Source organism: Oryx dammah, unplaced genomic scaffold (genome assembly GCF_014754425.2).
Source record: "Oryx dammah isolate SB20612 unplaced genomic scaffold, SCBI_Odam_1.1 HiC_scaffold_15, whole genome shotgun sequence".
Classification (NCBI taxonomy): domain Eukaryota; kingdom Metazoa; phylum Chordata; class Mammalia; order Artiodactyla; family Bovidae; genus Oryx; species Oryx dammah.
The window spans coordinates 8552857-8558856 of record NW_024070199.1 but is presented as its reverse complement, the minus strand read 5'-3'; positions in this window follow the sequence as shown (position 1 = coordinate 8558856).

The following is a 6000-nucleotide window of genomic DNA, read 5'->3' as shown; positions in this document are numbered from 1 at the left end:
GCACTGCAACGAATGAAGCTAGTTCACCTAGAGCCCCTGTTTCACAAGAGAAGCCACTGCAATGAGAAGCCCACAAACCACAACTGGAGGGTGGCCCCTCTCACCCCAAGAAGGTCCCAGTGCAGCCAAAAAATAAGAAGCAAAAACATTTTTTAGTGTTGAAAGAAAAACCAAAACCCAAGAAAAATGAGCTAAGAAATCTTTGCTTAAGTGAATTTCTAATGGGTTTCAGGCATATGGACTACAAACACACACACACAGAAACACACACTCGGTTTATGAACAGAGACATAAACACCACTAAGCCTATATTGAGCTGTCCTGGGGTAAAAAAAAAAGATTTGTGCATCACTGGCCTTCATATTCTTAACCCCTAGCACATGCAATGCCTGGCTTCTTCTATTTTCTTTAGCAATGTTTTCCAAATTTTAACATGCATCAGAATCATCTGGAAGGTTTGGTAAATGCCACATTGCTGTGCCCCATCCCAGAGTGTCTTATTCAGTAGGTTTGCGGTGGGGGCCAGAGAGTTTGCATTTTTAACAGGATCATGAATCTGTTGATGCTGTTGGCCCAGGGACCACACTCTGAAAACCATTGAATTTTCCATCCTAGTAGCTGTACTATTAGTTGAGTACTGACCATCTTATTCCCTACCATGTACTATGCTAATTTCCTTATATGAATTATTTTACTTACCATTCAACAACCTCATGAAGTGTAAATTATCGTCCCAATTTTACAAATGAGGAATCGGAGGAGTAACGTTGTTAAATACTTTGCCACAGAGTCGTAAGTGGCAGGCAGGGCTGAGATGTGAACTGATTTCTAACTCCAGGGCCCCTGGTTATAGGCACGATGACAGACAACATAGTTTATGTGTTTTAAGTAAATATCTGACAATGTGCAGACCAGTAATTTCTCAGACGGGTGCCCAGTCATATCTACCCCTGGACAGCTATCAAACACCAGCTCTACTGGAGCAAGGGGCCTGATCACCCTTGTTCCTTTATTCCTTTTTTATATCTAGAGCCTAGAAACAAGCTCTCCCATAGTAAGTGCACAAGAAATGGATACTTGTTTAAAAATTAGTGCATATTTAAAGCATCTAGTTTTGGCAAAAAATCCTTTTCTGAATAAAGGAGGAACATGTTCACCTGTACAGACTGAGTGTTCAGATTCTTGAATAGGGGTGGTAGGTATTTACTTTACTCCAGCTTTAAGATCTCTGAATGGGCTTCCCTGGTGGCTCAGTGGTAAAGAATCTGCCTGAGTGCAGGGGACACGGGTTTGATTCCTGGTCCAGAAAGTTAAGCCCACACACCACAGCTAATGAGCCAGCACTCTATAGCCCGAGAGCCACAGCTACTGAAGCTCACGTGCCTAGAGCCTGTGCTCTGCAACAAGAGAAACCACTGGAATGAGTTGCGGTGAGCCGCACTAAAGAGGAGCCCCTGCTCACTGCAACTGGAGAAGGCCCGCATGTAGCCACAAAGACCCAGCGCAGCCATAAAATAAATACATTTTAAAAGAAATTGTCATTTAAGAAAAAAAAAAAGACCTCTGAACTAGAAAGCTCTAGTGTGTATAAGATTACACAGGTTGGTGTTTCTCAAAGGGCAGTTCCCGGACCAGTAGCATTAGCATCACTCGCAAACTTGCGTGCTGCTGCTGCTAAGTCCCTTCAGTCGTGTCCGACTCTGTGCGACCCCATAGACAGCAGCCCACCAGGCTCCACCTTCCCTGGGATTCTCCAGGCAAGAACACTGGAGTGGGTTGCCATTTCCTTCTTCAATGCATGAAAGTGAAAAGTGAAAGTGAAGTTGCTCAGTTGTGTCCGACTCTTAGTGACTTGCCTAGGGGCTACCAGACTTAGCAATAAGACACAGGATGCCAAATAAAGTTTGAATTTCAGAGAAAACAACAAATAATCCAGTATTAACAACAAGCGTGTGTGTGTTCAGTTTCTTGGTCATGTCTGACTCTGTGACCCTACGGGGCTCCTCTGTCCCTGGGATTCTCCATGCAAGAATACTGGAGTGGGTTGCCATTTCCTCCTCCAGGGGATCTTCCCGACCTAGGGATGGAACCCACGTCTCTTGATTCTCCTGCATTGGCAGGAGGGTTCTCTACTACTGTGCCTCCTAGGAAGCCCCATGTACAACATACTTATAATTGAAAGTTATTCACCATTTATCTGGAATTCACGTTAAAGATACTGGCAACTCTTAACTGGTTAGAAATTAAAATTATCTAACTCCAGACCTGCTGAATCAAGGCTGGAAGCCATCAGTGTTTGAACATACCCTACAGTTGATTCTGACAAACCTGAAAGTTTGAAAACCACTGCTTTGTTGACCTAAAGCAGGCTCAGCGGACTCTGGCCAGCAGTCCTCGGGGTCAAGTTTTCAGGACACAGCCACACCTTTCATTTTACTTATTTTACTTATTCTCTCATGTATATACTTTTAAGTTCCCTGCCCTGTTGGAACTTATATTCTAGTTGTGGGTGAAGTGAAGTGAAGGGAAGTCACTCAGTCGTGTCTGACTCTTTGCGACCCCGTGGACTGTAGCCCACCAGGCTCCTCTGTCCATGGGTTTCTCCAGGCAAGAGTACTGGAGTGGGTTGCCATTTCCTTCTCCAGGGGATCTTCCCAACCCAGGGATTGAACCCCGGTCTCCCACATTACAGGCAGATGCTTTAACCTCTCAGCCACCAGGGAAGCCCAAAAGTTTGGAGGAAAGTGAAGTTGTTTCCGCCCGGTTTCGAACCGGGGACCTTTCCGGTGTTAGGCGAACGTGATAACCACTACGTGTTAATTCTATCCTCAGCTTTAATTAACAACGAAGTCAGCTAAAATTGGCTTAAACAATAAAGGAATGTATTATCTTGCATAACCAGAAGCACAGAGGGAGGGTGGTCTCTGGGGCTGGTTGGCTCCACAAGTCTTGGTATTACAAGGGCATGTCAGCACAAAGAGCTTCTAGCTCAGGAAGCCCACAACATTTGGTACCTCGCCTTTTACAGAAAAACATTTATTTGATCTTGACCTAAAGAGAATTTTTTCAGTTGACAGAAGCACGTCCTCAGCCTTCTCTAAGAGGTGCTGGAAGCTGGGACAGCACAGACGCTGAGGTTCTGAGTTTACGGAAAAGCCCCTGCTGAGCTCCCACGCAGGCATTGGTGTGGTCTTTAGCTTCTAGTGGGGAAGGTGGCAGAAAGAGGGCTGGATGAGCAGGTAAAGGAGAGTGCCTAGTGCCAGAACACCTGGCCATGTGCACCCTCTGCTGGAGAGTTGGCAGAATATTCGGGAACACAAACCATCTCAACAAACGTGCAGAGAATCTACTATCTGCAAGGTACTGGGGAGCAGAGTCCTGTTCCTGAAGGGTTCACTGTCAGGAATAGTCAGGCTTGGGGACTTCCCTGGTGGTCCAGTGGCTAAGATCCCATGCTCCCCATGCAAACTGCTCGGGTTCAATCCCTGGTCAGGGAACTAGATCCCATGTGCTGTGACTAAAGAGATCGCACGTGCCACAGCTAAGACCCAGCACAGCCAAACAAATAAATAAATATTCAAAAGTATAGTCTCCCTAATTAGATCTTTATGAAATCTAATCAAGTGTCAAATGTAGACATACTCAGTGATTATTGATATAATTCCATTCGTTCAGCAAATAAGATGCTTCAGTTCAGTTCAGTTGCTCAGTCGTGTCCGACTCTGTGACCCCATGAACTGCAGCATGCCAGGCCTCCCTGTCCATCACCAACTCCCGGAGTCCACCCAAACCCATGTCCATCGGGTTGGTGATGCCATCCAACCATCTCATCCTCTGTCGTTCCCTTCTCCTCCTGCCCTCAATCTTTCCCAGCATCAGGGTCTTTTCAAATGAGTCAGCTCTTCGCATCAGGTGGCCAAAGTATTGGAGTTTCAGCTTCAACGTCAGTCCTTCCAAAGAACACCCAGGACTGATCTCCTTTAGGGTGGACTGGTTGGATCTCCTTGCTGTCCAAGGGATTCTCAAGAGTCTCCTCCAACACCACAGTTCAAAAGCATCAATTCTTCGGCACTTACTAGAGGGTATGCTGGGCTTGTCACCGGAGATACAGCAGCAGACAAAACAGACACGTGCTCTGCCCTCTTGGAGCTTATAGTCTAGAGAGAGTCATGTTCATTAGAACATCAGCTGTAACAACAAAGTTATTTTTATCTGTTTACTCTGCCTTCCTGATTGTGCTTTTTTCTCAGATTGTTCTCAGGTTGTTTCAAGATGATTGCTACAACTCCAGGTGTCATTTTCAGATATATCAAATGTAGAGAGAAAGTGACCAACTTTTCGTGTGACTTTCTTAAGACCAAGAAACTTTTCTCAAAAGCTCCCAGCAGACTTCCTCTCAGGTGTCGCTGACCAGAATTGGGTTATAGGATTGATCCTAAAACAGTCACTGCCAAAGGAATGGAAATTTGTCAATTAGATTAAGCAGGGTCTTCTTCTGGGGCTCCTGAGACTCACAGAGGAGGGGTTCCTGAACCAAACTGTGGTTAACAAGGAAGAAGGGGGCAAATGGATGTTAAATACATAACTACCAGTCTTCATTATAGGGAAGGAAAATTAATCAATAATATTGATTACAGATAGTGACAGAACTCCATAGAAGTTAGCTTTTGCTACATAACAAAACATCTCAAATTTATTTATCTTATGATTCTATTTGGGCTGAGCTCAGCTGAGTGGTTCTTCTGGTCTTGACAGGGTTCGCTCACGTGTTTGATCAGCTTCAAGTCAGGTAGCTCTGCTCCTGGGGTTGGACTGGTTGTTGGCTGACGTAATGAGGCCAGATGTCTCTCGTCATCCAGTGGGCTATCCTTGGGCTGTTCCTGCAGCAGACTGACAAAGTTCTAAGAGCTAGAGCATCCGCTTGCAAATATTTTTGAGGTGTGGCCATGGAAATGTCATAACATCACTTCTGTTGTATTCTTTGGCTCAAATCAAGTAAGAAGGCTAAGAGGGTAAACAGACAGACTCTGTCTCTGGAACGTCTTACTGCAAGATCATGGACACAGGAAGAGGAACAATTTGTGCTATTTTTGCAATCTACTTGGGTTGGGAAGATCCCCTGGAGGAGGGCATGGCAACCCACTCCAGCGTACTCGCCTGGAGAATCCCATGGTCAGAGGAGCCTGGCAGGCCACAGTCCATAGCGCTGCAAGGAGTCAGACACAGCTGAAGTGACTTAGCATGCACGCATACACAGGTGATAAGATGAGCAACAGGAGAAAGCCATTCAGATCTCCCTTCAGGTCAGAACTATCATGTGGAAAGTTTCAAACCACCAATGTATCTTTTTCTGAGCTGAACTTCTTGCACCATATGATTGTTATTAATGATTTGTTTTAGGCATCGGAAGTTCAGAGGCTGTGATGCTGTTACTGAAAACAATAATGTAAAGAGGTAGAGGCTCATGGAATATTCACTGATGGTAATTTTAAAGATTATACAGTCCACTTCCTTTTCTCACTTTTCTAAAATCAGATTTTGTTATTAATATAATATAGGCATATATACAATTTTAAAAAATCAAACAGGGTAGAAAAGTTTTAAGCAATATACAGTGGTTTTCTGCTCATGATCTATTCCCCAGAAGCAAGCACTTTCAACATTCTTAGCTGTTTCTTCTTGTATTTACCCTGTTGCTGCTGCTGCTAAGTCGCTTCAGTCGTGTCCGACTCTGTGCGACCCCATAGACGGCAGCCCACCAGGCTCCTCCGTCCCTGGGATTCTCCAGGCAAGAACACTGGAGTGGGTTGCCATTTCCTTCTCCAATGCATGAAAGTGAAAAGTGAAAGTGAAGTCGCTCAGTCGTGTCCGACTCTTTGCGACCCCATGGACTGCAGCCTACCAGGCTGCTCCATCCATGGGATTTTCCAGGCAAGAGTACTGGAGTGGGGTGCCATCGCCTTCTTTATATGCAATTGTTGTTCTATCCTGTTTCATTCA